An 18,918-nucleotide genomic window follows, 5' to 3' on the forward strand; every position below is an offset into this window, starting at 1 on the left:
TAAGAAAGTAAATTACAGGTATACTCATCACACACAAAAAATGGTAACTATGAGAGATGATAGGTTAACTCGACTGTAGTAATCATTTCAATATGTATATGTGTATATCATGTTGTACACCTCAAATATATACAACTCTTATAAATAAAGTAAACAAAAAGAAAGAAACAAGGACTGCCTAAGGGTACTATATGAAGTATTAACACAAAGGGAATTATCAGCATGAAAATACAACCTTCCTAATAACCAAAAAAAAAAAAAATGTAGAGGGAACACTAAATAGAGAAAGAAACAGCAAATATAACAATCTCACAGTGATTACATCAGAAGATAAAGTGAAAAAATTGAGACCAAACATATCTGTATTGTTTATGACATCAAACAGTAACATAAGTAAGTGTAAATGGGTTTACGTCACCTACGAACTGAAAAATGTTTTCATGTTGCCTCGTAAAGCAGAGCCCAATAATACTGTGCACAAAAGGTATGTTTAAAACACAGTCATTCAAAAAGGCTAAGGGGCACCTGGGTGGCTCAGTCGGTTAAGCGTCCGACTTCAGCTCAGGTCACGATCTCGCGGTCTGTGAGTTCGAGCCCCGCGTCGGGCTCTGGGCTGATGGCTCAGAGCCTGGAGCCTGCTTCGGATTCTGTCTCCCTCTCTCTCTGCCCCTCCCCTGCTCATGCTCTGTCTCTGTCTCAAAAATAAATAAACATTAAAAAAAAAAAGGCTAAAACTGGGGCACCTGCGTGGCTGTCAGTTGAATGCCCGACTTTGGCTCAGGTCATGATCTCACAGTTTGTGAGTTCAAGCCCCACATCAGGCTCACTGTTGCCAGCCCAGAACCCGCTTCGGATCCTGGGTCTGCCTCTCTTCTGCCCCTCCCCCGCTCACACTCCCTCACTCTCAAAAATAAACATTTTTTTAAAAAGGTAAAATTAAAGAGGTGGATAAAGATTTACCAAATGAAAACAATACAAAAGCAGGGACTGAAATCCTGATGCCAACGTAGAATTCCAAAAGCAATTATATGAGACAAAGGAGGATACTTTGTAATATTAAAAGCCCTGTCCAAAATAAAGATCTAACAACAGAGATATGTGTAAATACCTATGCACAAAGTGATACAGCAAAAGCCTATATAAACCAAAAACTACAAGAATACAAGAAAAAGAAGCATTCTCTAATGGGAGGCTTTTAACATACCATTCACAAAATAAGACAGATTACGTGGACAAAATAATAAGCAATGATACAAAAGACCCAAGCAACATAATAAGGTGAAACTTTTGGATATATACATATTAAACACTACACTCCGATCATACAGAATATACTTTCTCTCAAGCACACATGGAACATTCACAAAAATTGATCATGTAGTAGGGCACAAAGAAGATAATCTCAGTAGGTTCCTTAAAATAGAAATATTATAAACAGGGGCGCTTGGGTGGCTCAGTCGCTTGAGCATCCGACTTCGATTCAGGTCATGATCTTACATTCATGGGTTCCAGCCCCGCATCGGGCCATGTGCTGACAGCTCAGAGCCTGGAGCCTGCTTCGGATTCTGTGTGTGTGTGTCTCTCTCTCTGCCCCTCCCCTGCTCATGCTCTATCACTCTGTCTCTCAAAAAATAAAACGTTAAAAATTTTTTTAAAAAAATACAACTATTATGAACACCAATCACAATCAGTGAAGAGATTTAAGAGTTAGAAATTGACAAGCTGATTCCAAAATTCATATAAAAAAAGGAAGGTGGGGGACCTAGGTGATTCAGTCAGCTGAGCATCCAACTCTTGATTTTCAGCTCAGGTCATGATCTGAGAGTTGTGGGATCAAACTCCCTGTTGGGCTCTGTGCCAAGCATAGAGCCTGCTTGAGATTCTCTCTTTCCCTCACTCCCCTCTCCCCAACTTGTGTGCTCGCTTGCTCTCTTTAAAATTTAAAAAAAAAAAGAAGGGATTGGGACTTGATGCAGGTCCTAGAAATAACAAGACACTACATTGATGATATAATGATAATATCAGAAACTGAAAATCAAGCCAGGACTGGCTGAAATGCAATAGTGACATATGGGGAGCAGAAGAGAGTTGATAGATGCGACAAAAATCCAAGGGCCTACTCAAATGGAGTAATTTTTAAGAATACCCGGGGCAGAAGCTATCCCTGACATGCCACAGGCAACACAAAATGAACTATCATTGGACTGCGAGCGTGGGTAAGAGCCAGAAACTGGCTGGAGCTTGAGAGAGGTCTTGTCATTCTCGGAACGGGAGAAGGCCTCAGGCCCTGTATAAACCATCTGTGATGGAATTTGCATTGTTGACTGAAAGGAGGATTCTGTAATCACTGTGTCAACTGGCATAGAGATTTCTCTTCATATAATGAGGATCGGGGATCTAAACTTACCCAAAAAGCTAGAGAGGCACCATTTGTTCCCATTGCAATGGCGGGTTTTGCAGCAATCATTATGTGTGGATTATATAACCTGAAGAGCAGGACAAATACTAAATGTTCAATGTTTATTTATTTTTGAGAGACAGAGGGAGACAGAGTATGAGTAGGGAAGGGGCAGAGAGAAGAGGGAGACACAGAATCCAAAGCAGGCTCCAGGCTCTGAGCTGTCAGCACAGAGCCCGATGCGGGGCTCGAACCCACGAACTGTGAGATCATGACTGGGGCCAAAGTCAGATGCCCAACCGACTGAGCCACCCAGGAGCCCCAGCTAAATGTTGTCTGTTCACCTGTTCCACATGTGCGTGGCAGCCCAAGGCTTTGCTGTGGGAGCAAGGATTCTTGGTATGAGCTATTCCATATATGAGGAGTTCTGGGCAAGGCCTAAACCTTAGAAGAAGAGATAATGTCAGGGCGCCTGGCTGGTTCGGTTGGCAGGGCATCTTTATTTTTAATGTTTATTTATTTTGGGGAGGGAGAGAGAGCACGAGTGGGAGAGAGGCAGGCAGAAAGCGTGGGGACAGAGGATCCGAAGCGGGCTCTAGCTCTACACTGACAGCAGCGAGCCCAAGGCAGGGCTCGAACGCACAAACTGCGAGATCATGACCTGAGCCGAAGTTGGATGCTCAACTGAGCCACCCAGGTGCCCCCAGTCGGTAGAGCATCTTGATCCCAGGGTCACGAGTTCAAGCCCCACATTGGGCGTGGAGCCTACTTTAAAAGAAAATTAAAAAAAAAATAAGAGCAACTGTTTTGGTCTTGGTGGTGGTGGTTAGACATCTCATTTGAAGGTTATATGTTCATGTTCAAAATAAATCATTAGTGCCTGGGTAGCTCAGTTGGTCAAGCATCTGCCTCTCGATTCTGGCTCAGGTCATGATCTCACAGTTGGTTGGTTCAAGCCCTGCGTCGGGCTCTATGGTGACAGCGCAGAGCCTGCTTGAGATTCTCTCTCCCCCTCCCCTGCTCACTCATACACACACACACACACACTCTCTCTCTCTCTCTCAAAAATAAATAAACTTAAAAAGAAAAGAAAAATCATTAGAATGGGTCAATTCCCTGGTAATCGAATATTGGCTTCCTTTTATACAGGCTTGATTTGGCTGGTGACTAAATTATTAGTGCCTAGTTCCCCAGGGGAGTCAAATTAGCACCAAAAAAACGTCACTTTCAAATGCACTTGATAGTGGTAAAATGTTCAGCTTCTTCAACTCTTCCGATGAAATCAGTTCTGAAGAGGACAACATGCAAATCCTGAAGTATTTTCAGTTTTTTGGGCTATTGAAGGGTTGGCTACTGAAGCCCCTTTCAGAACAGTGCGTGGAATATAACATCATAAGCCTCCCCACAACCAAAAATGTGTGTATATGTGTTTAAACCAAACCTAAAAAGCTGATAAAGGGCTCCTTAGAAGTAGTATTTATTTCAGGATCGTACTTGCAAACATGGAATAACTTAATTATGGATCTTAGCTTAGCTTAGCTGTTTGTGAGTGCAGAATTATATTTATGCTGCTGTTATATTAGAATAATTTTAAATGCCAGGCACCTGGGTGGCTCAGTTGGTTAAGCATCCAACTCTTGGTTTCAGCTCAGGTCATGATCTCACGGTTTCCTGAGTTCGAGCTCTGCGACGGGCTCTGTGCTGGCAGCACGAAGCCTGCTTGGGATTCTCTCTTTCCCTCTCTCTCTGCCTGTCCCCCACTTGCTCTCTCTCTCTCAAAATAAATAAGCAAACAAAAAAATTTTTTTAAAGAAAAGAGTAATTTTAAAGTCATCTTGATACAAAACAGATGATCATAAGGGAAGGGAAGCAAAAATAAATATAAAAACAGGGAGGGGGACAAAACATAAGAGACTCTTAAATATAGAGAACGGAGGGTTGCTGGAGGGGTTGTGGGAGAGGGGATGGGCTAAATGGGTGAGGGGCATTAAAGAATCTACTCCTGAAATCACTGTTGCACTTCATGCTTACTAAATAAATACATTATTAAAAATAAATAAAGTCCTCTTGAAATAGAAAGCTATCTTTTAAGTGCTAATGCAAAGGCAAATGAAAAACACTTTTTAAACATGCGAAGTATGTTTATTTTTCCTGTAAGAACCATAAATGCTAACAAATTACCTAAAACGGAAGTGACCAATGATTTATGAGCAAGCTGCTTTGGTCAGACATTACAAACTTTGGTATACTCCAGAACGTGTTACTGCACTTGTGAAATTTCTCTTGTCTAACCTAAATTCACATCCCATGGTGATAACATGGTAAATGTAGTGTTATTAAAGTAAGTGAAGACGTTTAAAAAAAACACCATCGTTGTCAACCCCTGGTACTAAACAAAAAACACAGCACCTGATCAGATTACTTGGGATTTTGCAGGGTGCGTGCTCCACATCTATAGGTATTGCTAAGCTCCTATCTACAAAATTACCCCAAAGAAGGTCATATTTGAATAAGATGCTGAAAAAAAGTAAGCAGTCTCAATTGTAAAAAGCAGTAGCTCTTTTTTTTATGGTGAAAAAACTTATATTTAGATTTAGCCAGCTGGACTCAGTTTAGATGATCCCAATTTTGTTGGCAACACCCAAAGCATCATAGTCAGGAGCCAGTCGAATGTATGTCTTCTTTTCCCCATCGGGCCCGATCAGAGTGTTGACTTTGGCCACATCAATGTCATAGAGCTTCTTCACAGCCTGTTTGATCTGGGGCTTGTTGGCCTTGACATCCACAATGAACACAAGTGTGTTGTCCTCTATTTTCCTCATGGCTGACTCGGTAGTCAGGGGGAAGCTGATGATGGCATAGTGACCAAGCTTGTTTCTCCCGGGGGCGCTCTTTTGAGGGTATTTGGGCTGCCTTCAGAGATGCAGTGTCTTGAGCCGTCGGAAGGGAGGTGGCGTGTGGGTCTTTCTCTGTGCAACTGGATGCCTTTCAGCACTGCTTTCTTGGCCTTCAAAGCCTTTGCTTTGGCTTCAGCTTTGGGAGGGGGTGGAGCTTCCTTCCTCGCCTTTGGTGCCACCTTCGCAAAAGGGAACAGTAGCTCTCTTGATGCCTTTGGCCATTATGATCCACACTCAGACATGATTTTGAAAGTGTATGCAACTTGTACTAATGGAGACAGGAGCCCAGTAGGCTCATGAACCAAATGACCATGGTGACAGGGATGGAGGCTATATATGGAACCAGCGACACAGACTCTCACTCACCAAGGCTGACCTGGCCACAGCGACAGCACAGTGGCCAAGGTGCCAGCAGCAGAGACCAACACTGAGTCTCTGACATGGCCCCACACTCTGGGGTTATCAGCCAGCTACCTGGTGGCAGGTGGATTACACTGGGCCGCGTCCACATGGTGAAAATTTTTGTGATCTTGGGTTAGGTGAACGTTCCCCAAATACAGCGCTTAAAAGCAAGATCCATAAAAGAAAAAAAATAGTAAATTAGGCTCCATCAAAATTAATGTCTTGTTTTTTGGCAAAACTCCATGAAGAGAATGAAAACACAATCCAAGACTGGGGAAAGGATTTGCAAATTACCTATCTGATAAAGACAGCATGGGAGAATGGCCTTTTGAAGGCTCAGCTGCAGTTCTAACTAGGTGATAATACCCTGCAGAGCTGAGACGATATCCACCAGGAGGCTGTACAGCCTCGGAATCAGCATCTAATATATGGTACTGTTTCTCCCAGAGACGGGAGTCACGGATCCAGAATTCAGAGGGGGGAAATGGGAACGGCGTATCACTGACTATTGCCCATAATGATCAGTGAGCAAAAATGTTCCTGCTCATCCGTGTGACCTTTATGCTCTGCTGGTATAGAGATCTCAGTTCCAAAGGGATGAATGCTTGGGGCGCCTGGGTGGCTCAACGCTTGGTTTGGGCTCAGGTCGTGATCTCACGATTGGTGAGTTCGAGCCCCACATTGGGCTCCGCGCTGACATCGCAGAGCCTGCTTGGGAGTCTCTCTCTCCCCCTCAAAATAAATAAAATAAATTTAAAAAAACATAAGAGTGATTCCATTTCACTGGAACCTAAGACTGCCACCCAGAAGCTTTGGGCTTCTCATGCCTCTGAAGCAACAGGCAAGGAAGGGAGTTCCCGTGTTGGCTAGGGAGACGGAGTCTGCTGATACACCATGGAGGTATGGAGGCATATGCCTGAAATATAGAAGGCCCCCTGAGGCATGCTATCCTGCTGTGTGATTAAAGTCAGTGGACAACTATACAACCCAATTCAGGCAACTATTAATAGACGGACCCTGAAGGAATGAAGGTTTAGGTCACCGCACTAAGTAAAGAAGCGTGACCCAGTGAGGTGCCTGCTGAGGGCGACGGGAATATGGGATGGAGAGAAGACTGTATTTATAAATACCAGGATGGTTGCATCATGTTAGACAGAAGGATGATCTTGTTATTGTCTTTATTTGGGGACTGGGTATGGCTTAGGGTGACGTGTGTGGGCGCCAAGTTGACAAGGGCTGGACTGTGATGGTCAGTTTTATGTGTCAAGTGGGCTAGCTATCATCCCCAGGTACTCAATCCAACACTAATCTGGGCGTTGCTGTGAAGTTAGTTTATAGATGTATTTAACATCTACCATGAGTTGATTTTAGTACAGAAGATTATCCTTGATAATCTGGAGTGGGTTTTATCCAATCAGTGGAAAGGCCTTATGAGCAAAACTGGAGTCTCCCTGAAGAAGAAACTCTACTTGTGGATGGCAATGTCTGGCTCCTGCCAGCTTCCACTTTGCCCTTCCTGCTGGCTCACTCTATGGATTTGGGACTTGATTAGCCAACTCACACAATCACTTAATCCAATTTCTTGCAATAAATCTCTTCTTAAAAATTTTTTAATGTTTATTTATTTTTGAGAGAGCAAGATAGTGCGAGTTGGGGAGGGGCAGAGAGAGAGGGAGACACAGAATCCGAAGCAGGCTCCAGGCTCCGAGCTGTCAGCACAGAGCCCGACGTGGGGCTCAAATTCACGAACAATGAGATCATGACCTGAGCCGAAGTCAGGCGCTTAACCGACTGAAGCACCCCAGGTTCCCCATTGCAATAAATCTGTTAATGTACATATACATCCCCTAGTGGCTCTGTTTTCTCTGGTAGAACTATGACTGATACAGGGTACCCAGTTGGGCCTTTAATCCATTGACAAGCAATCCTTATACAAAGAGAAGGCAGACACAAAGGAGAGGGTCATGTAAAGACAGAGGCAGAAATTATAGTGATACAGCCACAAACCAAGGAATACCCATAACCATAAGGAGCTGGAAGAAGGAGTCAAGCAAGAGAAAAAGCCTAGACTGCCCTGAAGAGACTGTTGGAAGAAATACAGACGTGAAAGGCACTGCTGGAGAGGGCTCAGAAGGAGGTGAAAAAGATGGCAAGGGAGGGGCGCCTGGGTGGCTCAGTCGGTTGGGCATCCGACTTCAGCTCAGGTCATGATCTGGCAGGCAGTTCATGAGTTCGAGCCCCACATCAGGCTCTGTGCTGACAGCTTGGAGCCTGGAGCCTGCTTCGGATTCTGTGTCTTCCTCTCTCTCTGCCACCCCCACCCACCATGCTCTTTCTCTCTCTCTCTCTCAGAGGTAAATAAACACTAAAAAATTAAAAAAGAAGATGGCAAGGGAAATTTCTATCATCTTAGAGAATACATGCATCACGAACAGAATGGTAACAGACACAGAAACATTAAAGGTGCTTCTGGTGAGGTTTCAGATGAAAATGAGGAACACGTTATTGGAAACGGAAGGAAAGACTATCCTTGTTATACAGTAGAGGAAAACTCGGTAGAATTGTGTTCTATAGTTCTGTGGGAACTAAAACTTGTAAGGAATGACCCTGGATAACTTAGCTGAAAGATTTTCCAGTGAACCATTGAAGGTGTAGCCTGTTTTTGTCTTGCTGCTCATAGTAAAAGGTAAGACAAAAGGAACGTATTGAGTAAGGAACTGTTAAGCAAAAAAAGAACCAACAGTTAATGATCCGGTATATTCTCAGCCTACCCATCTCGCGATGAATGCTAAACTCGGAAAATTCATTGTTGGAAACTAGAGCTGTGGAAAGCCAAGGGTGTGGCCAGACAATCTCTTCCTGAAGAGATTAGGTGTGTGACTCATGGATCCACTGAACCATCTCAGCCAAATCCAGGAATAGAGATGAGACTATCCAGTAAAGATCTTTGGGGGCCCTTCTGTCTAATGAGGACACACACGAGGGAGTCACAAGGCTTTTGTGAACGTTATATGTTCAGAAACACTGACAGCTCGAACTGAAAAGCATGGATACAGGACAAAATGAGAGAACGCTGGGAGCTTCCGGGCTGGTGGACACGTAGAAAGGTGGGGAGACTGATGTGCCTAGAGAGGGCATGGAAGCTCTATATCCCTTCCCCATACCTCGCCTTATGTGTCTCTTAATCTGGCTGTTGGCTCGTTTATCATATCCTTTAATAAACTGGTAAACATTTAAAAAACTGAGACAAGGATGTCAGACTTCCAAAATTTTACAGGCAGGAAACTGGCTGAGGGAGCTAGCTGACTGTAAATGTTTGCCACCCTGCAAGAAAAAAGGAAGAATGACTTAAAAGGCACAGTCAGAACGGAATTGTAGGTCCAGAGGTAGAGGCCAATGGAGCCACTGTCGGCAGTGCAGAGGCTGGAAGTGTTGCCACAGGTCCAGAAGATCAAGAAAGAGTCTGATGCAAGAGAAAGAAACACTAGTGCAGTAACTCAATTCTGTCTTCCGATGGTTCTTCCTTTATAGAACAGCTCCCTCCCAACTCTGATCGAGAAAAAGCACGGCAGTTTGCTGCACAGGCAGAAAGACCAGCTACATTCATGGGACACTCTTCCAATGGAGACATTTGGACACCATGGGGGGCAGTACTTTACCCATGACTTGTCATCTGGATATTGGTTAGCAATTTCTAACTTAGTAATGTTCCTCCTGCACAGACTTATTTGAGAGCATTGTCAGGACACTCAAGTCGTGCACCATCTGGTAACCCAGGAAAAAACTAAAAAAGAACCAACCAGGACAGAGTGTCAGAAAAGCATGGGTAAAGACCTCAGAAAGGAAGGGCAACAGATCAAGGACTCAAGATGATGGTGAAGAGGAAAACACATGGAATGCAAATTCTACTCAACAGAGGTGGTGATGTAGTAAGACTACAACAATATACGCACTAATCATTGTTTCTCTCATGATTTAATTCAACCAAAATTCTACTGGGGGTATTAGAGAGTATACTCGGGGGCACGTGGGTGGCTCAGTCGGTTACGCCTCCAACTCTTGGTTTCGGCTCAGGTCATGATCTCAGGTCATGATCTCAGCCTGCTTGGATTCTCTCTGTCTCTCCCCCTCTCTCTGTCCCCACCACACACACACACACACACACACACACACACACTCTCTCTCTCTCTCTCTCTCTCTCTCAAAATAAATAAACTTAAAAAAAATAATATTACACTGTATGGTAACTAACTGGAATATAAAAACATAAAAAAAAATTATGTTGGGGAAATAGGACTGCTTTATGTTTTCCAACTAATCTAAGTTTATTTATTTATTTTGAGAGAGAGAGAAAGCACAAGTCAGGGAGGGGCAGAGAGAGAGAATCCCAAGCAGGTTCCACACTGTCAGTGTGGAGCCTGATGCAGAGCTCGAACCCACAAACCATGAGATCATGACCTGAGCCAAAGTTAGATGCTGAACCTACCGAGCCACCCACGTGCCCCCAGCTAATCTCTATTTTAAAATATTTCTTTAATCCTGTTTACTGGGTGTGAGTTAAAACACATGAAGCAATGGAACAGAAAACCATCAACAAAATGAAAAGGCAACCTATCGAATGGGAGAAGATATTTGTAAATGAGATGTCATACCCAAAATACATACAGAACTTAAACAACTCAATACCAAAAAAAAATCCCGATTAAAACATGGACAGAATGGGGCACCTGGGTGGCTCAGTCACTTAAGCATCCGACCTTGGCTCAGGTCGTGATCTCGCAGTTCGTGAGTTCGAGCCCCGTGTCAGGCTCTGTGCTGACCGCTCGGAGCCTGGAGCCTGCTTCGGATTCTGTGTCTCCCTCTCTCTCTGCCCCTCCCCCACTCACATTCTGTCTCCCTCTATAAAATAAATAAACATTAAAAAATTATTCAAAAAATTAAAAATGGGCAGAGGATCCAAATAGATATTTTTCCAAAGAAGACAGACAGAGGGCCAACAAACACATGAAAAGATGCTCGACATCCCTCATCGTCAGGGAAGTGCAAATCAAAACCACAATGAGATATCACTTTACAGCAGTCAGAATGGCTAGTACCCAAAAGAAAAGAAATAACAAGTATTGGCAAGGGTGTGGAGAAAAAGAAATCCTGGTGCACCATCAGTGGGAATGTAAATTGGTCCAATCACTGTGGAAAACAGTATGGTGGTGCTCCAAAACTTTACTACCACTTTGGAAGACAGTAATTTAATTACTCAAAAAATTAAAAATAGAATTACCATACAATCCAGTAATTCCACTACTGCGTATCTACACAAAGAAAGTGAAAACACTAATTTGAAAAGATATATGCACCCCTATGTTTATTGCAGCATTATTTACACAAGCCAAGATATAGAAGCAGCCCAGGTGCTCACCCGTAGATGAATGGATAAAGAAAATGAGGTAGATCTATACGTATATCTACATACATACTAGAACACTGCTCAGCCATAAAAAAGAATGAGATCTTGCCATCTGCGATCACATGGATGGGTCTGGAAGGTATTATGCTAAGCGAAATAAGTCGGACAGAGAAAGACAAGTACCGTATGATTCCACTTCTATATGGAACCTAGAAAACAAAACAAACAGACTTGTAAATACAGAGAACAAACTGGTAGTTGCCAGAGTATAGGTGGATGGGGAAATGAGCAAAACAGATAAAGGGGATTAAGAGTTAGAAACCTCCAATTACAAAATAAATACACCACACAGATACAAAGTACGGCATAGGGAATATAGTTAATACTGCAATAATGTATGGTGACAGTAATGTATAGAACTGCTGAATCAATACGTCGTATACCTGAAACTAACATAATGGTGTATGTTGACGAAGTTTTCATTTAAAAGTAAATTATTCTTGGGGCGCCTGGGTGGCTCAGTCGGTTAAGCGGCCGACTTCAGCTCAGGTCATGATCTCACGGTCCGTGAGTTCGAGCCCCGCGTCGGGCTCTGTGCTGACCGCTCAGAGCCTGGAGCCTGTTTCAGATTCTGTGTCTCCCTCTCTCTCTCTCTCTCTGTCCCTCCCCCATTCATGCTCTGTCTCTCTCTGTCTCAAAAATAAATAAACGTTAAAAAAAAAATTAAAAGTAAATTATTCTATAACCTGTAATTCTATAACCTATCATCTACAATCTACATATTCCCCTGGGGGGAAGAGAAACCCACTCTAACTCGGAAGAGTCAAAAGATAAACAACTAACTGGTTGCAAACTCCCTGCATAAGGTAACCAGCTGTCAGAAGCCTAAAGAGTCGAAAGGCGTGACGCCAGTAACCTCCATCAGCTTCCTTATGTAGCATTTCATACACCCAATATCACTATTCTCCTCTCAGATGGCATGCTTTGCTTAGAAGTATGTTACTCTAAAACTCTTTTTGGGGGGGGAGTGCCTCAGTGGCTCAGTCGGTTGAGCGTCCAACTTTGGCTCAGGTCATGATCTCATAGTTCGTGGGTTCAAGCCCCACATCACGCTCAGTGCTATCAGTGGAGAGCCCACTTGGGATCCTCTGTCCCCCTCTTCTCCTTGCCTCTCCCCCACTCGCGCTCTCTCTCTCAAAAATAAATAAGCATTTAAAATAAATAAATAGGGGCGCCTGAGCGGCTCAGTCGGTTAAGCGTCCAACTCTTGGTTTCAGCTCAGGTCATGATCTCACGGTTTGTGGGTTCGAGCCCCACATCAGGCTCCATGCTGGCAATGTGGAGCCTGCGCGTGGGATTCTCTCTCTCTCCCTCCCCAGCTTGAGCTCACGCTCTCTCTCAAAATAAATAAATAAACTTAAAAAAAATTTTAATAAATAAGCAAAAGAAGTAAAGTTCTGTAATTTTAATCTGAATTGAAAATGAATTCTGTATTTTTCATTGTCTTAAGAAAAAGTACGCTGAGTTCTGCTTCCAGGAAAATACACGTAAATGTACTCTTCCCTAGTCCTCCTGCTAAGTACATCTAAGAACCCTGGACACTATATATAAAACAAAGAAGAGAATTTTCTATGTACAGCATCATGTCATCTGCAAATGACAGTTTAACTTCTTTTTTTTAATTTTTTTATTTTTTTTTTTTACATTTATTTATTTTTGAGACAGAGAGAGAGAGCATGAACAGGGGAGGGTCAGAGAAAGAGGGAGACACAGAATCTGAAACAGGCTCCAGGCTCTGAGCTGTCAGCACAGAGCCCGACGCGGGGCTTGAACCCACGGACCTCGAGATCATGACTTGAGCCGAAGTTGGACGCTCAACCAACTGAGCCACCCAGGCGCCCCTAACTTCTTCTTTACCAATATGGATGCCTCTTATTTCCTTTTCTTGTAGGACTGCTGTCGCTCAGACTTCCAGTACTATGTTAAATTAAAGTGGCAAGAGCAGACATCCTTGTCTTCTTCCTGATCTTAGAGGAAAAGCTCTCAACCCTCACACGCCATTGGTGGGAATGTAAACTGGTACAGCCACTGTGGAAAACAGTATGGAGGTACCTCAAAAAATCTGAGGGACACCCGGCCGGCTCAGTTGGTAGAACAGGTGACTCTCGAGTTCAGGGTCATGAGTTCAAGACCCGTGTTGGGTGTGGAGCCTACTGAAAAAAAGATTTCAAATCGAAATACGATATGACCCAGTAATTCTACTACAGGAATGAAGTGAAAATGAAGAAAAGGCAAATGAAAACACTAATTTGAAAAGATACACGCACCCCCATGTGTACTGCAGCCTTATTTACACTAACCAAGATATGGAAGCAACCCAAGTGATCACTAACAGATGAATGGATGAGGAAGATGTGGTACATACACAATGGCGTATTACACAGTCATAGAAAAGGATGATATCGAACCATTTGTGACATGGATGGACCTAGACGGTATTAGGTTAAGTGAAATAAGACCGAGAAAGACAAACGTCAGAGGATTGCATTCATATGTGGAATCCAAACAAAACCCCAAATGAATAAACGAACAAAAAGCAGAATCACACCTATGAATACAGCAAACAAACTGGTGGTTGCCAAAGGGAGGGGGTGGGAGAATGGGCAAAATGGGTGAAGGCGAGTGGGAGACACAGGCTTCTGGTTATGAAACGATGAAGTCACGGGAGTAACAGGCACAGCATAATGGTATCTACACTTGTGATGGGCAGAGAACAATGTATAAACGTGTCAAGCCGCTATGCTGAACACGTAAAACTAATTAATGTAACTCTGTGTGTCAACTACACCCACATTAAAAAAGGCACAGCATAAGGAATACAGATAGCGCTGTATGGCAAAAAAAGGAGGCTAGGCTGGCGGTGAGCACAGCTTAATGTATAAACCCGCTAATTCACTATGGGGTACACCTGAAACTAATGTAACACCAGGTGTCACCTATACTCAAATTAAAAAGTTTAAGAAATAAATAAGATATATTTCAGTAGTCAAAAATAATAATAATTCCTTCCTACCTGTGGTGCTCCCTGTCTGGGTCATAATAAAATATATTTAATTTTAAAAAGAAAATAAAATGAAGAAGACTGTGCCACTTGGAGATGAGGCAGATCAGTGGGGGACTTAAAACTCCAGGAACAACATAGCAGTGATTCCCCTGAGTTTTCTTTATACCACATATATCCCAGAGTAGGTGCTGGAGACGGAGGCAACCCAAAAATTCCAATGGACTAAGAAAGTCTGCTTTATCTGGTCAAAGGACCAGGAAAAGGACAACCTAGCAAGAAAGCATTTTTAAAAAATATTTATTTATTGGGGCGCCTGGGTGGCCCAGTCGGTTAAGCGTCTGACTTCGGCTCGGGTCCTGATCTCACGGTTCGTGAGTTCAAGCCCCGTGCCGGGCTCTGTGCGGACAGCCCGGAGCCTGGAGCCCGCTTCGGATTCTGTGTCCCCCTCTCTCTGTGCCCCTCCCCACTCATGCTCTGTCTCTCTCAAAAATAAATACACTTAAAAAAATTTTTTTTAAATAATTATTTATCTATTTTGAGAGAGAAAGAGAGAGATAGAGAGCATGAGCGGGGGGGGGGGGGGGGGGGTAGAGACAGAATGCCAAGCAGGTTCCATGTCAGCATGGAGCCTGATACGGGGCTCGATCTCGCGAACCGTGAGATCACGACCTGAAGTGAAATCAAGAGTTGGATGCTTAAGCGACGGAGCCACCCAGGCGCTCCCAGAAAACTGAAATAATAACCAACTTATTCCAGCCAAGCATCGTGGGAGAAAAGCACGAAAACCTATGGGTCCCGGCTCCATCCCGTCAGCAAAAGCCAAGTGGGGAGCATATAGTTCCACTTCTTTGTGGCTTTGACAAAGTGCTATACCCCCTACAACACTGGAGTGGTATCACAAAAGACAAAGCAGGGAGCTGAGGCTCATCCCTTCTGGGCAGCAAGGAGCCTCCTCACTCAGTGCCGTCAGTGAAGAAACCAGAGGGAGCCTGGACGTCCATTGCAAATCAGCAGTAATGAAGCATCCTTCCCCCGTCCTACCGAGTAGTGGTATCAGAGGTCTAGCAGAGAGTCAGGAGAGGTGTCTGGAAAGATACAATGGAAAGCTGGAACCCGACGCCTGCCCAGAAGTAATGAGAAGCTCTCTACCTCGGGTTCAAGGGAAGCCAACTGGGAAACCTGGGCTTATTCTGCTGCCTGGTAGTGGTGACATGTCATCCTTTCTTCCCCAGCTGCACTGAAGTTAGAGGAAGCCAGCTAAAACCAGTTTAAATAAGTACCAGAATCTCGTAACATCATATCAAAAATGTCTAACGGTTTCGATGGATAATCACTCATATCAAGAACCAGAAAAGGGGCGCCTGGGTGGCTCAGTCGGTTAAACGTCCGACTTCGGCTCAGGTCATGATCTCACAAGCTTGTGAGTTTGAGCCCCGTGTCGGGCTCTGGGCCGGCAGCTCAGAACCTGGAGCCTGCTTCAGATTCTGTGTCTCCCTCTCTCTCTGCCCACCCCCCCTGTAAAATAAACATTTAAAAACTAAAAAGAACCAGAAAAATCTCAAACTGAATGAAAAAAATCAACTGCTATCAAGACTGAGGTAACAGAGAAAACTGTCCGATGAAGACTTTGAATCAGCCATCACAAAAACACTTCAATGAGCGCGTCTCAGGAAAACAGGAGAAGATACCAGGAAGACGCAAATGGAGATGTTAGACCTGAAAAATACAATAACTAAAATAAAAAACTCAATGGATGACCTCAACAGCAGAACAGAGGAAACAGAGGAAAGAATGAATGAACTGAAACACAGAACAGAAATTACCCAGTCTGAATAGCATAGACTAAATAGACTGGCGGGGGGGGAGGGGGGATGTGCCCCAAAGCTCTATAACAAAAGAACCAACATCTTGCCATCAGAAATCAGGAAGGAGAAGAGAAAGAGGTAAGGCTTTAAAAGTACATGAAGAAATAACGAATAAAAATGTCCCAATTTGACAAAACAAATACATTTACAGACTGAAGAACCAGAACAAATCCCAAACAGGATAAAACCAAAGAAATCCACACTAAGATACATTATCGTTAAACTTTTGAAAACCAGAGATTTAAAAAAATACATATTGAAAGCCATGAGAGAGAAATGACACCTTACCTACAGAAACAATTTGAATGACGGCAGATTTCACATCAGAAACCATAGAGGCCATAGGACGTAGCACATCATTTTTCAGCTGAAAGAAAAGAACTATCAACAATGAAAATATCCTTCAGGAATGAAGGAGAAATAAAGACATTCTCAGGCGGAAAAAAAAAAAAATCCTAATACAATTTGTCCCGAGCAGATCTACCTTAAAAAGAATGGCTAAAGGAAGTCCCCTAAACAGAAAATGAAAGATAACAGAAGGAATCTTGGAACACCACAAAGAAAGAACAGATGCAGGAAACAAAAATATGGATAAATAGGGGCACCTGGGTGGCTCAGGTCATGACTGCGGCTCAGGTCATGATCTCATGGTTTGTGGGTTCGAGCCCCATGTTGGGCTCTGTGCTGACATCACGGAGCCTGGAGCCTACTTTGGATTCTGTGTCTCCCTCTCTCTCTGTCCCTCCTTCACTTGCTCTCTCTTTCTCTTTCTCTCTCTCTCAAAAATAAACATTAATAATAACACTAATAATAATAAGCTATACAGGGGCACCTGGCTGGCTCAGTCATCAGAGTGTGTGACTCTTGATCTCAGGGTCATGAGTTTGAGACCCACATGGGGGGTAGACTTTATTTAACAAAAAAATAAAAATAAAAAATAAATAAAAAGCTATACAAAGAGATACACTCAAAAACACTCTAAGTAAATCAAAATGGAATTCTAAAAAATGTTCCCATGACTGACCAGAAGATGGGGAAAAATAAAACAGAAAATGAAACAGAACAAACACAGAAGAAAAAATAAAATAAGACCTAACTTATCATTACTCACATTGAATGTCAATGGTCTAACTGCACCAATTAAAAGACAGAAATTGGGAAAAAAAAATTACACACAGGACCCAAGTGTATGGTATCTGAAAGAAGGTCACTTCAAATATAGCAATATAGGCAGGTTGAAAGTAAAAGTATGAAAAGAGATATATCATGCAAACATTCATCAAAAGAAAGCAGAAATAATGTTAATTATACCTCAATAAAGTTGAACAAAGAAAAGCAGAAGTAGCTATACTAATATCAGACAAAGTAGACTTCAGAGAAAAAAATTACCAGAGACAGAAAGAAGACATCTAATGATGAAAACGCCAATTCATCCAAAGAGACAAATCAATCCTAAATGTAGAAAACAAAAGCAAAAGCTAATGAAACTGGAAAAAAACAGAAAATGGGCAATTTGGGGGCGTCTGGTGGCTCAGCTGGTTGAGCATCCTCAGCTCAGGTCGTGATCCCAGGGTCGTGGGACAGAGCCCCGCATTGGGCTCTGCGCTGAGCGTGGAGCCTGCTTAAGATTCTTTCTCTCTCTGGGGCGCCTGGGTGGCTCAGTCTGTTAAGCATCCGACTTCAGTTCAGGTCATGATCGCGTGGTTTGTGAGTTCAAGCCCCACATTGGGCTCTCTGCCGTCAGCGCAGAGCCTGCCTCAGATCCTCTGCCCCTCCACTTCCCTCCCTCTCTCTCTCTCTCTCTCTCTCAAAAATAAATAAACATTAAAAAAAAGAGTCTTTCTCCCTCTGCCCCTCTACCCTGCTACCCCGCTTGCATGCTCTCTCTCTCTCTCTCTCAAATAGAAATTTTTAAAAAAGAAAATGAGCAATTTTCCCTGACCACACTGGAATGAAACTAGAAATCAATAATGGAAAGCTAACAAGAGAGCAGAAAGCTAACAAGAGAGGGGCACCTGGGTGGCTCAGTTGGTTGAGTTGGTTCAGCTCAGGTCGTAATCTCACAGCTTGGCTCCTGAGTTTGAGCCCCGCATCAGGCTTTCTGCTGTCACGGCAGAGCCCACTTTGGATCCTCTGTCCTTCTCTCTCTGCCCCTCCTCTCCCTCTCTCTCTCTCTCTCTCTCTCTCTCTGTCTCTCTCTCTCTCACAAGAATAAACAAACATTTTAAAAAAGAAAGATAACAAAACAATCTCCAAACACTTGGAAGCCAAATGACACATTTCTAATAATCTATGGTACAAGGAGAAAGTCTCAAAGGAAATTTTAAAAATACAATAAACTAAATGAAAATGAACATACATTTACAATTCATGGAACACATCTAAAGCAGTGCTGAGAGGGAAGTATAGCACTAAATGCATACATTTGAAAGAGGAAAGTCTCAAACCAAAAATCTAAGGTCCCGGGGCACCTGAGTGGCTCAGTCGGTTAAACGTCTGACTCCTGTTTTCAGCTCAGGTCATGATCTCACGGTTTGTGAGTCGGGGCTTGACATTTCTCTCTCCCTCTCTCTCAAAAAAAAATAAATAAACAAATAAACATTAAACATTTTTTAATAAAAAATAAACAAAAAGAAAAACCTAAGGTCCATTTCAAAAACCTAGAAAAAGAAACCATATTGAGGTTATGCTGTTTAAGGGTACAAACTTGGAACAGCAAGTGATTATAGGAAACAATATTATAAACTTCAAAGTTGTTAAGAAACTAGACTTAAATTGTTCCCACCACAAAAAAGAAATGATAATTATGTGATGTGATTGAGATGTTAGCAAACTTACAGTAGTAATCATATTGCAACATATAAATGTATCAAACACATGTATACTTT

General features: G+C 43.0%; 1 protein-coding gene and 1 pseudogene across 2 annotated transcripts in view; both read right to left on the reverse strand.

The window, feature by feature from the left end:
* Positions 1 to 18,918, reverse strand: part of ZNF157 (zinc finger protein 157) — a 38,329-nt gene that overhangs the window by 8,463 nt on the left and 10,948 nt on the right. The window lies entirely within an intron of this gene.
* On the reverse strand, positions 4,558 to 5,806 carry LOC145714417 (large ribosomal subunit protein uL23 pseudogene; annotated as a pseudogene).

Source organism: Panthera onca, chromosome X (genome assembly GCF_046562875.1).
Source record: "Panthera onca isolate mPanOnc1 chromosome X, mPanOnc1 haplotype 2, whole genome shotgun sequence".
In the NCBI taxonomy this organism is placed as follows: Eukaryota; Metazoa; Chordata; class Mammalia; order Carnivora; family Felidae; genus Panthera; species Panthera onca.